Here is a 19,958-nt window from a genome sequence, read left to right on the forward strand (position 1 = left end):
ATAATACAAGTAACTTGTGCGAACCAGAAGAAAATAAATATATATAGGAGAAAAAAAATGGTTTGCAGACCAGAGGGAAATAAATAAATTGGAGAGAAATAAATAGAGGTATATTTATAATAATAATAGATATGAATAGAAGAATAGTAATAATTTGTGGATCGCAAAAAATAATTAAAGGGAGAAAAAACAATCAGTGGAAGTAGTTTGCGGACCGGTGAAAATTAGCAAATAGGAATAATAATTTGCAGACTTACTGATGGTTTAAAGCAGAAATAAAATCCGATATAGATAGCAGTACAGTATTTAAATTAAATCTAAAATTATGTAGTAGCTACATGAATTGATGAATTGAGTCAAATGTTTCGTGGGCCGCTAAGAAATCGCCACGGACCAGCGGGCGAAGAACACTGATTTAGCTAACACAGTAACACCGTTTATTGAAATCATGAATAATGTTATCATTCGAGCATTGCTATCACTACTCAAAGCACGAAATTGACCAATACGATTAACTGAAAAAAAAATCGTTTATACTTATCAGGACAGTTTATAGTAAAAATTTTTTTTGATCCGAAGTTTTTTCTTCTTGCATGCTTTGAAGCCAAGGTTGGACCAGACTCATCCCTCTCCCGTATGTTAGGGGGCTGTAAGACAATATAGGAAGTCAGAAGGCTTCCTTGTTTAATTCTATACTAAGTTTACAATGTCCTAATCCGGGTGTAATGAACATTATCTTTCATGGTCAGTTTCTTTAACACAACTGATCTCATTCACAATTTCTCGGTCGGATGATTTTCACAAGGGAATCTATCCAAGGGATCATAATGCATTATGAAAAGTATCGTAATTCACAACACAAATTAGACAGTTCTATTCTAAATCCTTACAATTTCTGAATAAAAAAAAGATTTTGGGTTTAAAAAGAGGAAAAAAAATTGTTTCAGAACAATTGAAAAAAAAGCGCAATTTTACATTTCCAAACATGTTTTTGTGGGAAAGAAAAATGTAGTTGTCCAGTTTTGTTTTTGTATTTTTGCATTTTGGCACTGCCTTTGCATTTTTCCTTCTCTTCATTGTTTTTTATTTTTCGCACTGTTTTTATATTTTTGTATTGCTTCATTGTTTTTGAACATTTTTTCACGTCTTATGCTATAATATTCTGCATATATGTAAATTTTATGTATGTGTACATTTGTGTGATTGCGTTTAATAACGTTTTCTCAGACACTCTCGCCCCTTGACAAGAGCAATCGCAAAAATTGGCTAAAGCCGATACGATAGAGCCTGATCAGTGTTCGGTTTGAAAGACAGAAAAAGAAAATTTGTCCCGTTTCCACACGTTCCGTTCAACCAAACAGGACATGCCCATCGCACTTACAACCGGGATTTTTTTCGGATATATTTATCAACCGATTTTATTGTTATCAGAAACCTCAAATTACGATGCGATCACATAAAGCGGCATGCACTGCATAATGAAACCAGAGTTCACATAATTCGAGGCTATTTAGCATTGTATAAGTAAGCACATATAATTTATCGGATGATTTCACGGTATCTCCTTGTCGAAATGAAGCTCTGTAATAACACACCAAAATTACGATTTTACTTTCATATACACGTATAGAGAGAGAGAGAAAGTCATGGTATAATTTCCTCCGAGGGAAGTCACCTCAAGACATCAATCAGATGTGTAAGATGCGCGCACGCTATTTGAAAATTAGGGTCACGTGTGTCCGATGAACCAGCTAAATAAATTATAAGTACACTGGAAGGGTTTTTCTCAAGACACTCAGTAAAAGAAGAGGAAAATAGAAAGCAAAAAAAAAATTGTTTTTTTCCACAGGAGCGGAACTTGGAAGCGGGACATGAAAAACTGGCGATTAAAAAACGATTTATTTCGTTGACGGATTGCTAGAAAATTGAAACCGTGCATCACGGTTAAAATGACTGCTCTCGTGGGCTTAGGAGAAAAACATAATCCCCCGAAAATTCCATTCTCTGACGAGTTCATCATTTCTACACTCAAGACGTGGAAATATTACAGTAAGCGTATAATTCTACAGGAGAATTTATTATTTAAGGTTAGTGAAAGCAGCCTCGCGGAATGCTTGCGATGGTTGTGTGTTCTGGATTAAGGAGCGAAAACATGGTTCGACGCCAAATAACACATAAGATACAGTGCAATTTGGTCATAACACTTGGAAATAGTAGAAAGTATTTATTTCGTTGAGTTGTCCGTCCATCACGGGATAAGACTTTGAAAATTGGAGATTCCGATTGTCCTTTTAAGGTGTTAAAAACATTACTTCGCTCTCGCTATTTGGCGATCTGATGCAATTCACCTACATGACAATTCACCGATAAAGTGACATAGTCAGTGAGCAGGTGAGTAAGCAAGTGCGCAAGTGAGTGATTGAACAAGTGAGCAGGGGTTGTTAGTGAGCAAATGATTCAGTAGTTTGTTTCAAGAAACAGATTAAATTGAATGAATAAGCAGGGGAAAGAGTGAAGGAGCTTGTGACTTAGGAGTTGAGTGAGTGAAGGAGTTTGTGATTGAGCAAGTGAGTGTATGAATAACGAGTGAGTGAGCAAGTGAGTGTATGAATAACGAGTGAGTGAGCATGTCAGCAAATGAACGAGTGAGTGAGCATGTCAGCAACTGAACAAGTGAGTGAGCAGGTGAGAAAATCGAGTAAGTGCGCAAATGAGCGACTGAGGGACAAGTGAGCGAGTGAGTGAGTCACTAATGTGGCTACTCATTCACTCACGGGCTTATTCGTTTGCTCAACATGGCTTATTAATTCACAAACTCATTCGGTCAATCCCTCGGTCACACATTCACTGATTTTGCTCAATCACTCAGTCACTCACTCACTGGTTATAAACTGTTGTTGGCAAATTGTCCCACCAGTGATTTTTCCGTCGGAGAATTTTCCTAGTGGTGAGTTTTCCTATCGGTAAATTGCGTGGCGGTGAATTTTTCGTAAATCCAATCTTGGCATGCTGTGGTTTGATAACGAGTCTATCAGAGCCCAGATTGTCTAAAGAGGGAAAAAGTGATTTTTTGAAACTATTTCAAATTCATGGGCCTGCAACCCCCCCCCCCCCCCCCCCAACCTCAATGGCAACCTTGCTACGATAACCTTATTTTTCTTCCGCAGCAGACTAATAAGGCTAGGGATGCACAACCTTCGACCTGAGGGCCAAATGTGGCTTTTCAAGGGTGTTTCATCCGTCCCGCGAAAAGTGTTCTGGTAAAAAGTATCAATAGACACACATAAGGAGATATATATTTCCATAGCTGACCCTATTTCCTAGATAAAAACACGAGAAATTGGGGCATTACCAATTATTTTTCAAAATGTTGTCAAAGGCAAGTAAAGATCATTTATAGGTGACAGAACAAGGAGGGGGGGGGGGGGGCTGAGGCTGTGTGAGCCCGACCCCAATAAATTTTACGAGGGAGCTAAGCTCCCAGCCAATAAAATGAATATGCAATATCTTGCATACCCCTCCCCCTCCTATGTTCCGTATATACGGGACAACTGTCAACTTTCAGCCCCCGAACGTTTTCTTCATGTGTACGCCTGTGCTGCCATTTATGACTGAGAATCGCCAATGGTGGGGTATGAAGCGCTGCCGCAAACCACAGTAGATTAAAATGCAATTCACGGACTTCGAATTTGAAATGTGAAATGTCACACACATAAAGACGTAATTATCACTTAAGTCATAATTATCATATAACTCATGAATTATAAAAATAATCTTAATCTTTGATTTTATTAAAGAATGAAAACTCAAATGAGCTTCGTTGAAAACATCGAGAAAGAACAAGACAAATTAAACAAAAAGAAAACTTGATTAATTAATTACTACTAGATTAATTAATGTCCCGTAAAATATGCACCATATTGTCACGTTACGTATAGCAGTTCCTGGTCCGCGAGCGGTGACAAAATCACGTATCTGGCCCTTGGACTGTGAAGGTTGTGCACCCGTGTGAGACTGATTGACGAGGCCAAATACTGTATTTTGTCGTGATAGATGATCAAATAATTCGAATTATAGTACTTCGAACAAATTGAATGCAATTATTTTTTCAAGACATCATGAGCTGGTTATTTTGGCAGTCTGCTGGAAAATGAAAAAATACGGAAAGTGTTGTATATAAAATGTTGTTTAAAATTGTGGGCTATGCCTACAATCGTAGTGTCAATTTTCTACGACAGCATGGATTCAGCTCACTCTATCGTTACGCAGCTATCTTTGTGATCGATCTTTTTCGAGTTCAAATCAATGAATCGATGTCAAATCCAGGTTGTGAATTTCTTGAGCCTCAATTGCAGGAGGTAGTGTCCTTGGGTCATTACTACACAATATTGAAACTTGGGTGTACAATACAGACGAACTCTTAATGTTAATAAATCGATCTTCATATGGATCACTGGCAAAAAGAACTTGCCTCTTATCGCTTCTTTTGAAATTAATCTCAGCACTTAATACTACTGCTTGATCGACATGCACTTCGCACACATTCCTTTGCTGAATTTCTAATGAATCGGTACATGTAGGAGCGTGTTGTATGTGTGTATGCATGGCCCTGACGTATTTATGTTGTCAGACATCCATATTTTGAACTGAAGATGTATAATTGGCAAATGCTTGAATTTCTGATGTTACGTAAGTACTCTGTTGAAAGTGTGCTTGCTCTCTGAGAAACATTTTTAAATGGGAGACCTGCTCGCATCCGCACCTCGAAGTTAGGAAACCGCAGAACACCGGCTCTTAACACTACCAGATACTTTAATATCATTTCAGACGAGCGTTTACCTTTTAGAGCTCATTGTGAAGAGGCAATCATCAAGGCTAAAAAAGCAAAACACATTGTTGAACAAAATTTGCCCAGTCGATCTACTCTATCTTCAACAAACTCACCTTATACAAAATCGTGGTTCCAACCAATTTGCCGTGTGCCGCTCCGGTCTGGATGTATTCGAGTAAAACTGATCTTATAAAAATGGAAAGATTTCAAAATTTCAGTCTCCGTCATTTTCTCGAGGTTCATTGGAAATAAAGATATATAAAAGTGTACTGGGTATCGAAACAATTAGGATAGATTCACATCTACTGACACCCACCGTGTCGTGTCGGGCACGGCAAACATTCTTTATCATAAAACCAATTAACGTATTCATATCTACCATAACGTGGCTGCGCAAGAGAAAAGACAGGCATTTTTATGTTCATTATTATATATATTCACCTTCATCGTCACATAATATCACTTTTCTTATTTTATATGACTCGTGATAAAGCATGCGTGGTATAAACTAAATGCTAACGTGATTTTACTGGATCCATTCACTTTTTCTAGCCGAAAAAAAGGCAACAGAAAATTATTTGTTTAGTATGCTAGTGCTTTCCAGTCGGCATGGATATAAATAAGAGGCCTGCACTAAGCGAGGACCCTCATACTGCCATTCAATTTTTTAAGCGATAAGACGAAAATTCAGAGATTCTGATTGTCCTTTTAAGGTGTTAGAAATATTACTTCATCTTCGTCATTTGGCGAATTAATGCTATTGTGGCGTATTGTGGTTTAATAACTAGCCTATTAGAGCCCAGACTTGGGGAAGGGAGAAATATTTGGCGGCAATAAAAATGTATTTACTTTCAAGCCTAAAGTCCGGCAAACTAATATGTCTTTCATCCCCATGCAGGCTAAGGCATTCCTGAAGAAGTGGCGTATTAAAATGTTTACTCGAGCTGGATATGGCACCCATAGTGCGTCGAAATGCATTAGGAATTTAGTTTTTTCCGTGTATTTGCCTTTTTCGTTGGTGACATCTGCTTAATTAAGCATCAATTCGAATAATTTTTTGCAAATTTTTTTTTCAAAGACATAAACGGTTTGTCTTCGTAATTTACTAAACAATCTGAAATAAAACTACTATATTCATTCCCAATTGCATTTTTAGGTAACCATTTATTATCAGTTATAATTTATTTAAGTTAGTTTTTTATCTCAATAATATTGTTAATAAATTATTATTGTTACCTCGATCAGCTAACCGAATCATTCTTGATGTCAATAAACATGTTACTGACATTAGAATCAAGTGCAGAGAAAAATAGTGGTTATTGCAGTAGTTTATTAAAAAGTTTCAACCTCATAACCCGGTGTCCTATCACCGCCATAATACAGTCAAACTACAGAGCAATTCTTGAATTTGAACCGGCAGCGATAAGAATATAATATCAAATTACCGCTGTTTCTCAGTCCACGAAACAATGAGTAAACTCGAACAAGAAATTACCCGAAGGGAAGAATAAAAACTGGCCCTTACATATAACCATTAGGTCATGTCTGCAGGGGGGGTAAAGGTTACGAAGCGTCAACCCAGTCTCGCAAACAATAGGACTCTGTTTATTACTGTAAGACGAGGATCATAAGCAGGTCGTTAAAAAAAATAGCTTTTATTTTATTTTGCACTCCTCCTCTTCTTACTCTTTTGAGTCATACGCACATTTCCATCAATTTTTATGATCACTGCCCCGGCTTGTATGGTTCTAATGTGAGTTATACAAAGATCTACGAACAGCCCTGGAAGTACTTGGAACTCACAACGAGAATTTTTTCAAGGGAACGAATAAGGGTGGTATTCACACCGACATGGTTTAAAAACCAGCGTTTCTTAACCTTTTTTTGCCCGTAGCCCCCCTGTCTCACGCAGAGTCTTCGACCCTCATCTAGAAGCAAGATCCTTTATACGTATTGAATTGATTTTTTCAGTGAATTTATATATATACTGAATGTAAATTTTGCAAATAAGATTGGCCTCCAGACCACTGGCCCAGAATTTATTGAGCTGCCCGCTAATCCGAGTTCTATTCAGGACCATCTCACCATCCTGAGCCCCCTAGGCAAAGTAATGCTATGGTAGTCCCATACTCAGCCGGAAATAAACAGCCTACATATTTCCTACTTATTTTCAAAATTTATTGTACTATACAAAATATTATAAGGTGGGGTCACTTTTGGACATGAGACTGCCCAGGCATGACTCCTCTCGAGAGTGGGACTGACAGAGCTACAGTCCTGGGCCTGATATGGTTTTCATCATTTCTTGTTTTTCACGCTATAAATTTAATATAGAGGAGGAGTCTGTGAAAAATCTAGAAGGGGGCTTGCGAAAAACCCCATCCTAGGGAACCTGCTGCAAAATGTAGGCGGTGAAGCCCGGGTCGGTCCATGCCCTAAAACGGCCCTGGTTTTGTGGGTGGTTTTGTTGGATTCTGTAAGTGTATAGTCACTAATATAAAAGCATTATTTCTTCACAACTTAATTTTTCTTCTCAGCTCTCTGCAGCCCTCCAAACCATCAGTCATGGCCCCTTTTCAAATTTTCTCCCGTGGCCCCCTTGAAGTATCCCAGTACCACTAGGAGGCCATATGGCCCCCGGTTGAGAACCACTGGTTTAAACTACGGTCGCAATTTTCGGTGACCCCGAATTCCAGACGCAGCCAATTTAAAGAACCTTGGTGCTAGCAGAAATGTGTGCAAGGAGGGGGGGCCATGGAGTGCTCTTCCCCCCCCCCCCCCCCCCCCACGGACGATCGAAAATTGAAAATATTTTTGGGCACAAAATGAAATGTCCATTTATGCAATTTTTAATCGAGGAAGAGATTCCTTGTGCGCAGCCCCCTGGCCCTTAACTTTTTGTGCCTCTTCCTAAGGTGGATCCTGCACACGCCCTTGGGTGATTCAATAAGATTAAAACGTTCTCAGTTAAATCATTCAATTTGTTTCTGGCATAGTAAGAAAATTTCGTTAATCACAGTGATTTAACAGAAACTGAAAATTGTATTTAACATTGTGTCAAAAATGTTGTTCACAAGAGCCAAAAAGTTTGACACATCTGCAAATTTCTCTTACAATTCTCTTATTTAGTCTTTGATACGATTGTAAATCATAAAATTATTACTAGAATTATTTGCTACATGAGAAAGCACCAATCATCAAAACCAACCTTTCACGGCGGCCATATTTGAAGATAAAGGACCCTCAGTCAGAGTACCCTTCACCAAGTCGCTAATTACCAACATTCCACCAGTTTCATCGCGATAAGAATGTCGGTCACATATGCAGATTATTATAGGAAAATTATACTCATAAACGGGTACCGATGAGAACACAACGTTTCTCTATACGTGATCTCAATATAAATAGTTTTTTACAGCTCCTTTTAACAGTAAGTAATAAATAATTAGCGATACTCTCTTTCCTCTTGCCCGACATACGATGTGCATACTCAAATCACGCTGTAATTATTTCTTGAAAGGGTCTCTCTTCGACGAACCTCACGCATGTCCCACTAGATAAATATCCTGTTAGAATACCCTTAGATAATTATTTCTTTTCTGAATCTTCAATTATTATTATTATGAATAGTCTCATTAAACATGTAGAAATACTCCGTATATATACCCCTCAACATATTTTATACACGTTCCAAATATACTTAATACAGATTTTTCAATTTCTTATCTCTCGGATTGTATTTTGACAACTCTACATATGGTAATTAAATGGGAAATCTAACATTATTAATTATTTGATAATTGCTGTCCTAACGCGAGAAATGGTTTTTGAGGTTGAGGTGTCGGGTTGTAATTCGTTGGAATCCGAATGTATGTCGCGTTGCAAAGGCTGTTGGTTACTGCAATACAGCTATCTCGAGCTCCGAAGGCATTGATGTCATTAGATATCAAACGTCCATACTGTACGAATGATGTGCCTGAGGCGATATGAATCGCGGATAATACGTGACTTCGTTCGTTGAGGGCATTCAAGTGGATATTAGTTTCTGAAGATTGACACATCTATGGCCAGTTTTCGTACTTGAATGAAATGTTTTAATCACTCCAAGTGTTTTGAAGTACTGGATGAAATGCATTTGAGCCGTTCACCAAAATGTCGCCAAAGCTGGAATCTTCACTTAGCTATTCCGCTAGTTGTGATACGTTATCCTAGAAGTCATTATAAATTGCCAGTATTGAAATTTTCTTCAATATGGCATCATTTTTGATTATTTGATGTTTTTTGAATGTCTACATGTCGTATTAGTGGCATATACGAAGAAACAAAAACGGGTAAAACCAGTTATTCTTAAAGTGTGCGTCGCTGCTCCGAGGGACACAGTGACGAGATGGAGATATTAATGTTTGTGGGTGTTCGTACTTTGATGCGGTCCTTTAAAATGAATGTACAATATACTGAGAAATTTAATTTTCTCGATGTTATGCTGAAACTAATATTTGGAAAGAAAAATTTAGTTAGCGCGCTTGCCTGGTATGTAAAGAGATTTGTGTGCGGGTTCGATTCCCGGAGAAGACAAATCACTTTTCTTTTCAAATATTAGTTGGAAGTTCATCCAGAAAATTCAATTTTTTAGTATATTTCGATCCGAAAAAAATACCATCTCTTAATAGATGTGCAATATTGACTAATTTTCTGCTAGGAGCTGGAGATGACCGCACATGACTAGGGTGAAAATGCAGAGGGTGGAAAAAGTTTGAGAACCACTGCTTTAAACAAACCTTGAGATGCAGCTTCTTGAAATTCCATCCTGACTTATTCATGCTGACTTATTTCACTGTCTCCTATTCTGCTTTATTTTTTAAGTATTTCTGAAACATCGCTTGGAGTGGCAAAATATGATGTCGATTGTAGTGCTAAAAGATGGACACAACAAGTCCGCTGCTCTTCATAGGTGCCTTAGAATTCGAACATAGTGCACGCTGGTTCCAGAATCTGCGAGTCAGTGCCATTGCTGATTGGTTCAAAACTTGAATTTCAATTTTTTAACCAATCCGTAACGGCACCGACTTGCAGAATCGGAAACTAGCCTGCACTATGTTCGCCCCCTTACCTCCAGAGGCCATCCTGATAAAGGATTTATCTCCAGAGGTCCCTTTGATAAAGCCAGTTTGGTTTAATTTCTAGTTACTACTGGGATCTTTGATTCAGGATCTGTAAACGCGCGCGGGAAGTCTATAAAATCACTGTTAGGAAACCTACTGTTCTTCAATAAGTATTTTAAAAGAATCATGGACTTACCTATCAATTTTTGGTGAAATACGCCCGTTGATACGTCCGTGAAGCGACTTAAATTAAGTATCCGTTAACAAAAAAAAATTATATATATATTTTTAATGCTGGAAACGAATGCAATAAATTTATACTTTTACACCAATATGTACATGAATGAAATTTATACTGTTTATATCCTCCAGAGAGCATCCATACCTAGTGTTTCATCGAGACATTGCAACTTTCTATGAGGTTTATGGGGTGCACAAAGAAAACTCGAAAGTTGCGATGCAAGGTCAAAAGCACCAATTTCATGATCCAGAACAAACCTGACGTTTTCCGTGTAAATGATTCCAAGCGTGCGTTTCAGCAGATTCTATAACTTTAATTCACTCCAAAGAAAATGTCTTGCGGGGCATTCGCAATTTTCTTGTGGACGTCAAAACAGGGCCACCACTAGGGGGGGGGGACAGGCGGGTCTCGTGCCCCGAGCGCTAGACCCGAGGGGCCGCAAATTTTATTCTGAAACCCCTCCTTCAACATTACAAGAGGGCGTCAAAATGCGCGCTTGCCCCGGGTGACCAAGCATCTAGTTGCGGCCCTGCGTCAAAAGACTTGCGTATAATGGCAGCGTTTATGGCACTATATTTCTTATGATTACGTTTTGACTATAAACATCAGACCCATCCCAGAAGTTTGTAATTACATTTCTGAAAAACACCATATAGAAATTATAATTCTGGCCGTGACAAACTGTATAAAAGAAGATCGAATTTGTATAATTGTACGATGTTTCATCAGCTAAACAGAATCCGTGTTTCTGTAAATACGATGGGCCCGGATATCATTAATCATTCAACACTGATCGAGTTAATACTCTTCCAAGTGCATTCAATCGTTGACCTTCTGCTATGCACGGAATAAAGATGAATATTTGTTATCGTGAAAAGAAAAATACTTTTTTTCCCAAGACTGTCGCGTCGTGAACCGGTTCCTTGAATATCACGATAAAATGCGATTATGGGAAACACGTTACTTGATACCAGTTACTTTGAGCTCATCTTCTTTACCATGTGAGAAAGAGAAATTAAAAAAAGTATGTCGCTGAGACGCGAACTCGTGCAAAAAGTGATTGGTATGAGTATCATACTCACATACTCACTTTATGACGACGTTGAGTTCATAAAAGAAATCGAAAGTTTAATATACGATCGTAACCAGGGTTGGCATGTTTTTGATGCATGATAGTTTTTGACGGTTTAAATTAAGAGTGTTTTCAACCTTTGGGAGAGTGCGGACCACTTAATTAAGTGATCTTAAGAACAGCGCCGCAGTTCTTAAGTGATCTGCAAATGCGCCGCAGGTTTGTTGAGTGATCTGTGATTAAAAACTTAATGTTGAGGGTCAATTAAGTGATCTGTGAATGTGCCGTGGGCCCCTCAAATTATGTGGCCTTTCACACAAAATTATGATTGAGGTCACTGGTCCTCATCAGATGACTCGACGTGCTATGGGATTAGAATGTATTGTCCAAATCGTAGTTTAGACTTTCACGTCAAAAACCTGTTTCATTTTTGTTTTTTCATTATAAAAATTCCCATTGAAAACACACACACACATTGATTGTATGTTTAAAGTGACTATGTTATACAAAGAATAAATATCGCATAATAATTTTCTATTCCCTTCAGAATTATTTTGGACAATATATATGTATATATTCTAATAAAATATCCAATTTGGTTAGAGAATATCATGAAAGTTGAAGTAAAAACTATTAAATGATTCGATATTCTTCAATTCACGAGATGGTTCTTAACATTTCGAAATTTCTGCAACTCCTTACATATGTGTGTATACATATTTGTAAATAATTGCTGTTTCTCTGTTTGTATGTGTTAAAAAAGTTATTTTACCCTATTATTGATTGATTGCAGAAATCAGCATTTAATGTTTGTTTCTGTTTTTCAATTATCTAGAAAGTCCCAGATACCTCAAACAATATCCTTATTATGCATGACATCAGAATATTCAGGGTGCATAGCTAACAACACGCACTGCAAATTACTGGTGAACCGTTGATGCTAGAGATGCATACTTTCAATTACAAATGTAACCACACACAAATAACGTGCAGACCTCAGTTAGGTGATTCATATTGCAAGAGGTTGTATAGTTGTTAAAGTAAAAAAAATAACTTTTTAATGCGGACACCCTGTTCTCAGAAACCCGATAAGAAAGTTGTTGCCCTGTCTCTCATAAGGCCAACAAAATATTCCCCGTTTCCAAGTACAATATTTGGAAATTGGAATTGAAAAAACGGAGAAAAGTTGGGAGAAAAACCGGATAGATGTGAGTAAAACGCGATTTACTCCTCATTTTGTATTTTATTATTTATATCAAAATACGTAATCGTAACACTGAAATGCTCCTCAATTCGGCAGCGCTGATTGCATATAATGCTTTAAAAACTGCTACAACTTATCCTTTCTGCAAAAGTAAGAATGACTAAAGTTAGAATAAGATGCGGCATATTTTCTCGCATTCATATAATGCAGTAGTTTTCTAATTAAAGATGTATCTAAACTTGCAAAGCAATGCTCTGGGTATCAAGTCCCGCCAACTCTGCTTTGATTGTGAAAATATTTTTTGAAACCCTTATATTGTTATCTACTTATTCTATATCTGTCCTAGACACTTTTTATGTCGAAAAAATTCCAAAATTGCGATGCCAATTATAATTAATATTTTTTTCAATTATTGTAATAAATTGATTACTTTTAAATATAAAACATTGTATTATGCAAAAAAAGTAAGTTTCACATCCTGTAATAATAAACATTTGTTGTGTTTAAAACATTGTCCGAAAATTTTTTTGAAATTTTTTTAAACAGTTTTTGACGGTTTAAACCAGTTTGTGACACCGTCAGAGAACATTTTATGACGTCAGAAACCCAACCCTTGTCATAACGTTACTGAGACCTATCCTGAATTTCTAACGACTGCGTGGGCTCGTCCGTAGTAATAAAGCCTATTATAGAACCGACAACCAGAACAACATTATCATTATCTGAGCCCGTATAGGGCGTATTGATCACTGTATAAGTATGGTGATTAGACATTATCTCGAAGTTTGATTAGGTTCGAGACTATAAAATAATCCGATATAGTGTATAATGAAATAAAAGCCATCAGATGCGTTTCTAAAGACGTGGGATTAAATTGATCGATTTTTTTGCCTGACACGGGGTGTAGGTTTGTTAAACAGAAATTTCGCGATCAAGACAGCAGGGAATAAATCACCGATTATCGTTGAATGATTTATCGTTTCTATGCGTGTATCTGTGGTCAGTCGATTCTTTAGGATTAGATCAACGCTTCGTGATGTCTTTTCTCACACTTCTAAATAGCTTACGTTGCTGTGTGGAATCATGCGTGCTATTAGTAATATCTATAAAAGAGAGAGCCGCATTCATCTTGATGCAGCTTGGATTTCAGGACTGATCGTGTCAGATATCTGCTGGGGAAAAACAGCTATTTTTCAAAGCTCGTTCATTAATAATAAAACATGCTTTTCTATCTTTTTTTCTTGAAGAAAGAAGCGTAAGCTCAGTATGAAATTGAATTATTACCTATGAAGAAATCGAAATGGTCTTGGCAATGAAATCCCTCGAAGAAAAACAATTCAATGGGAAAGGAAGTAAAAATACCGCTTATATATACAACATGAACATCTACAGACCAACTTCCTTAAGTCAGAAAATACCTTGCGTTGACACAAAAATTTAGTTGTATATATTTTTTCAATGTATGTATATGTTACTCGTGGTAAATGTTATAAATTCGTTAATTATACATAATAACCAGTTATTATGCATAATCACAGAGCATTTGGTAAGTTTGATAAATTTGCGGAAATGAATGACTTTTACCAGTGATTATGCATAATACTCAAGCGTCGTTGGTAAATTTTATAAATTTCTCTAAATTAATCACTTTTACCGGTGATTATGCATAATGTACATGCATATGATATACTTCCTATACAAGATACCTCATACATGTATTACATCATTAAATCAGGGCGGGTTCGTAAATTTTTTTATCAATACATCGGGGATCATCAATACACACATACTAGACCCATTTAGATTTTTTTTCATGTTTATTGAATTCACAAATCACACTATGAAATTATGCATAATCACAGATAAAGGAACAATACTAAAAACGCTTGGGTAATGTGCATAATCTCCGGTGAAAGACATAATTTTTTTACATTCATCAAATTTACCAACGACGCTTAGATGTTATGCATATTCGCTGGTAAAAGTGATAAATTTATCAAATTTCCCAAGACGATTGGTAAGTATGCATAACAACCGGTTATTTATGTACAATAACCGATTTATCACATTTTCCGTAGCATATAGATGATGATCTATTAACGTGGTTTTAATCATGGGAATTATGAAGAATAAAGTTAAAAAAAAGACTTTCCACTAAATAGGAACTCTCACAGGTGGCGCAGTATTCAACTCAAAAACAATAATATAACAAACATACAAAATACAATAATGCATTCATGCACTGCAGTTCAAATATTGCCTCAAGCACTGAAAATAATATTTTTACGAATTACCTATTCTTATTTGCGCATAAATTTTAATTCAAGTGTTTCTTAGCAGTTTCGAAATTTCAAACCTTTAAATATTTCATAGAAAATGTACGAAACCAAGACATAATGACAAAATATCCGATAGTTGTCAGGAAACCAACTAAAAAACATTCCCTCATTACATTTGTTTGAGCATTAATCACAAACAGAAGATCATATATAATAATAAAGACTGTATATATTTTCTAAAACGAAACTACTTTAACAAATAAGTTAGATCCAGAGATATTGAGCATTTCTATTCAAAAACAAATTGGATTTCCAAGGTATCCTTTAAAATACCGCACATATATCAACATGAAAATCTATTGACGAACTTTTTTTTAAGTCAAACAAACAACAATAGTAATGTTTTCTATATTACCTGAGACAATCTGCGAGATTGACGTATTTAAATATCATTTTTTTCCCATGTTATGAGAATATAAACGTAACACAAATTAAGCATCTCAAGAAAAAATCTGACGAAAGAAAATATAAAGAAAGGAAGGAAATGGATGATAACAAGCATTTCACTTGTAATCAAAATCATTTCACGTGTCTTCATGAATTCCAGTAGAAACAGACTCAAAAGTACTAAAATTCAATAATAAATTCTGTGGCACAAATATTTTCTTTCAGGCATAGGGAATACAATATTAATAAATTATTTATTTTTATTTACGCATTAATTTTGATTACAAGGCTTGGCAATTTCAAGATTCCAAACCTTTGAATATTTCATAGAAAATATATGCAATCAAGTCATTCATCTTAATGACAAAGTATCATTGATATTCATCAAGAAATATAACCAAAAAATTAGTTCCTTTTTTATATTTACTTGTGCATTAATAACAAAAGAGAAGATCAGAGATAACAATAGAAGTAACTATATATTTTCTTTAACGGAACTACTTTCAAAAATAGATTAGGTTTTGACATTTCAATTCAGAAACAAATCGGGTTTCCTACCTATTATTAATATACCGCACATACAACAACGTAAAACTCTATAGGCCAGCTTCTTTTACGTCAAAGAAACAATAATAGTTATGTTTGCTAAGTTACCTGCGATCTATCTTCGATGATTATCTTCGAGATTAAGGTATAGAAATGTCATTTGTTTTCCCGTGTTGTGAGAGAACACAAACGCAACACGAATTATGCATCTAAAGAAAAGATCTGATGAAGGAAAATAAGAAGAAAAGATGATCAAATGAAATCATCATCATCAATGAAAAATATATCAAAGCATTTCGCGTGTCATCATGAATTTGAGTAGAAGGAACTCACAAGTATACTGAAATCGAATAAATACTGCAGTTCAAATATGTGCTCAGACGTAGAAAATACAATACTAACCCATTACATGTCAAAACTCTATTATTTAACTTTTTCAAAAAAAAAAAAAAACATTTTGTGATAACATGAACGAAATATAAAAGAAAAACTCTTTGGGGAAAAAAGGTTTATTAAATTAAAAGTGCTAATTAATTATTATTTATTTAAAAAATTTAAAATATTTTTATCAAGTTTGTAACTTTTATAGCAGTCAATTCAATATTTAGGTACAACAATCAGAACTAAATACCACTGCTTAAAAATTCGTACGGAGCAGCATCGAACAAGGAAGGTTATGGGAGCCAATAGACTTGGTACGCCCTGAGAAAATACTTTTACCCCAGTCAGTCAAATATAGGTAAAAAGAAGCGTCCAAAAAAACGACAATGGTAAATAAAGGATCAATAAATTATTTACTTTTATTTATGCATGAATTTTACGCACCACGCTTAGCAGTTTCAAGATTCCAAACCTTTAAATATTTGATGTTAACTCTATACACAATGAAAACATCCATCCTAATGATAAAATATCATTGATATTCATCAGCCAAAACATAACGAAAAAAACCTTTCATTATTAATGTTTGAAATTCATCAAAAACATTCCCTCATCGCATTTTCTTGTGTATTAATAACAAAGGAAAAGATCAGAGATAGCGGTGGAGACGACATATTTATAAAAACGAAACTACATCAAAAAATAAATTAAGTCTAGAGGTTTTGAACAATTCAAAAGCAAATCGGGTTTCCAAACTATTCTTCCAAACGCTGCTCATATATCAACAGGAAAATCTATAGACCAAACTTCCTTTACGTCAAAGAAACAGCAATATACTAATGTTTTCCACGTTATTTGAGACAATCTTCGAGATCAAGGAATAGAAATATCATTTGTCTTCCCGTGTTGTGAGAGTAACACAAACGTAACAAATAATGCATCTAAAGAAAAGATCTGATGAAACACAATAAAAGAGAAAGGAGGGAAATGGATGATATCAAGCATTTCACGTGTCTTCATGAATTCCAGTAGGTAAAAAAAAGAAGAACCATATTCCCACGAGAGTCTGAGACATCATAAAAGAAAAAACTAACAACAACCAGCACCAGGATGTAACCGGTTTACCGGTGTCATTCTGCAATACTTTCATACTCATCTACATATATAAAAAATAAAACCAGAGCAGGGACCAGACGTTGCCCAGATGAGGATGATGGTGGTGCTTCATACTTTCATTCTGTTCTAATTATTATTTTACTCATCCTAATTGACACTCGTGACTTACACCGGCATCGTATAATACGGGGCATAGAAGGAGTGCCTTATTTGAATTTACAAATTCCTTGCCCAAGTTGCCATTTATTATCACGTGACATTTCTGAAGCACGTTAAGAAATACATTTTTACGACTTTTCTATGCAGATTATCGTTTATTGCTCGAGTACCGTGATCATCGATTTTTCGTAATGTAACACCATTTTTTTTCGCACAGAAAGAAATATCTTTCGTTCAAATTTTCGTCGATAGAAGGCGCAGCATGAGAAAAAAAAAATTGCTGGAAATATGCAAATCAGAGTCCTATAAAAAATACAGGGTGTACAATTAGCAGCTCATTTCTCTGGCTTTTCTCTGTTACCGGCACTAACTTAAGGTTTTCCTTGTTATGTTCGTATTGGTGAAGTTGTTTTATATCAGCCCGCGAATTTACGGCTGGAGTTTCAGGAACGTTTTGAACACAGAAAAGATTGAAGAAGGGTTCAGGTCCAACCACACATGCAGGACTGGTTTTCTTGGCACTCTATATATAGGCAAAATTTTAACTTTTTTCTGTACCAAAATAATGTCCTTTCGAGTGAATAACATTTCCGCAAACCACATTCAAATATGTCAATTCCTTCTCAATTGTTTTAATGATTTTTTAAATTATTCACGAATTTGTGTATAAATTGGGCCTTATAAACTTCTTCGACCCCCATTAAAATGACCCCATATGGTATGAATAGCAAAAATATATATATCAATACGGTGGATCCCGCTTAAAGTGTTTTTCAAAAAACCATCATGAAGGAACGGTGCAAGCGGGAAAACGCTTTAAAGGGGAAATCTAAATGACAATTAGAGTTGAGACCATGAAAATAAGTGAAGACATTCACAGTATATTAATGATAGATTTTTTCTAAGACTGGGATTACACTTTAAAATTTTGGTGAAATATCGATTACATATAAGAGATGGATAAGGCCAGAATTACGCCATAAAAGTATGATGAAAGATATTTTATAAAACTTGAAAAAAACAACCAATAAGTATATTGGCTACATTCAAACGAATATAACAAATAAGCTTACTGGTCGCATTTTTCAAGTTTTATAAAAGAACGTTTACAAAATTTTTATAGCGTGATCTTGACCTGAAACACTATTGGGGAAATAGTTTTACCTCAGCCGCTAATCGCCGGCTAATGCTTTGCAAACGTTTTGGGAGCAGAAGACATTAAAAATAGGTTCAGGTCCAATTTGTGCAGAACCCTCTATCGACAAAAACTTGAACAGTTTTTTCTCTATACCAAATATAAACTCTTCGTGAGAATAACGTTTTTGCAAACCGCATTTAAATATACCAGTTCCTTCAATATTTATGAACTTTTAAACTATTTAAGAACTTATGGAACACCCTATACAATCCAAATCTAGCATAATCATTGCCTTAGGTAATCTGTTTTCTGGACTGTAAGGTCAGTGTCTTTTCAACGCATGGTCCTCGGAACTTTTTGCAGTGGCTCACCGACGATAAGGCTTACTATAGTCACAGAACTCATAAAAATGCTAAAAGAAATCTCCATGAAAAAAAAGGAATGTCAGAATTAATGATAAAGATAGTTTCGAAATTATTTTTAAGAAAAAATCCAGAAGTAATGAGAGAAGAGATTTCAGAACTATTGAAAGAAATTATTTTCAGAATTCGTAGCAAGAGTATTGAGCAAATCATGCAAATTAATGGAAAATATTTCCAGAGCTAAAGAAATAATTCATAGAATTATTGAAGGGAATATTTGCCAAATATTATTGGAAATGTTTTTATAATTAATAAAAGTATTTACAAATTTATTAAAAGGAATATTTGTAAAATTATTGAAAGAAATATTTGCGAAATTATTGAAAGGAATATTTACAAAATCATTAAAAGGAATATTTACAAAATTATTGAAAGAAATATTTACAAAATTATTGAAAAAAATATTTGCAAAATTATTGAAAGAAATATTTACAAAATTATTGAAAAAAATATTTGCAAAATTATTGAAAGAAATATTTGCAAAATTATTGAAAGAAATATTTGCAAAACTAATGAAACAGATTTCCATAACAATTGAAAGAAATGTTTTAAAAAAATTTAAAATATTTCTGGAAACAATAAAATATATTTATTAGTAAAATATTTCCCACACAGAATCAATAAAATATGTGTGCAGAATTCAAAGAAATGTTTTAATTTATGTTTTAATAAATGCTTTAATAAATGTTCAAAATCAGTGAAAAATGTTTTCAGAATTATTGAAAGTACTGTATATATATACAGAATTCTTTAGTGAAATGCTGTAAAATATTTCATTTCTGGACACCGGTTAAACAAAAAGACCGTACGTGAAAGAGAGGTGATCATATCTGAGGGTTTTGTTATTGAAGATTTTTGTAGAAAAACATAATTACCTTTGACCGTAAAAGAGGGATGACCGTTTAGAGGAGTTAAACTGCATTCAGAATACTTCTTTTTCAGACATAAAGAAAAATATGTTCTGGAATACTAGCAAAAAAATTTTTTCAGAACGAAAATTTGTACTGAATGAAAAAATTT

The 19,958-nt window shown here is 35.1% G+C and overlaps 1 protein-coding gene across 1 annotated transcript in view; it reads right to left on the minus strand.

Moving 5' to 3' along the window:
* Nucleotides 1-19,958, minus strand: part of LOC149070500 (solute carrier family 22 member 13-like) — a 159,241-nt gene that overhangs the window by 137,551 nt on the left and 1,732 nt on the right. The window lies entirely within an intron of this gene.

Source organism: Pholcus phalangioides, unplaced genomic scaffold (assembly GCF_987345545.1).
Source record: "Pholcus phalangioides strain wild (caught in Gottingen) unplaced genomic scaffold, Ppha-v1.0 ptg000021l_1, whole genome shotgun sequence".
Lineage (NCBI taxonomy): Eukaryota > Metazoa > Arthropoda > Arachnida > Araneae > Pholcidae > Pholcus > Pholcus phalangioides.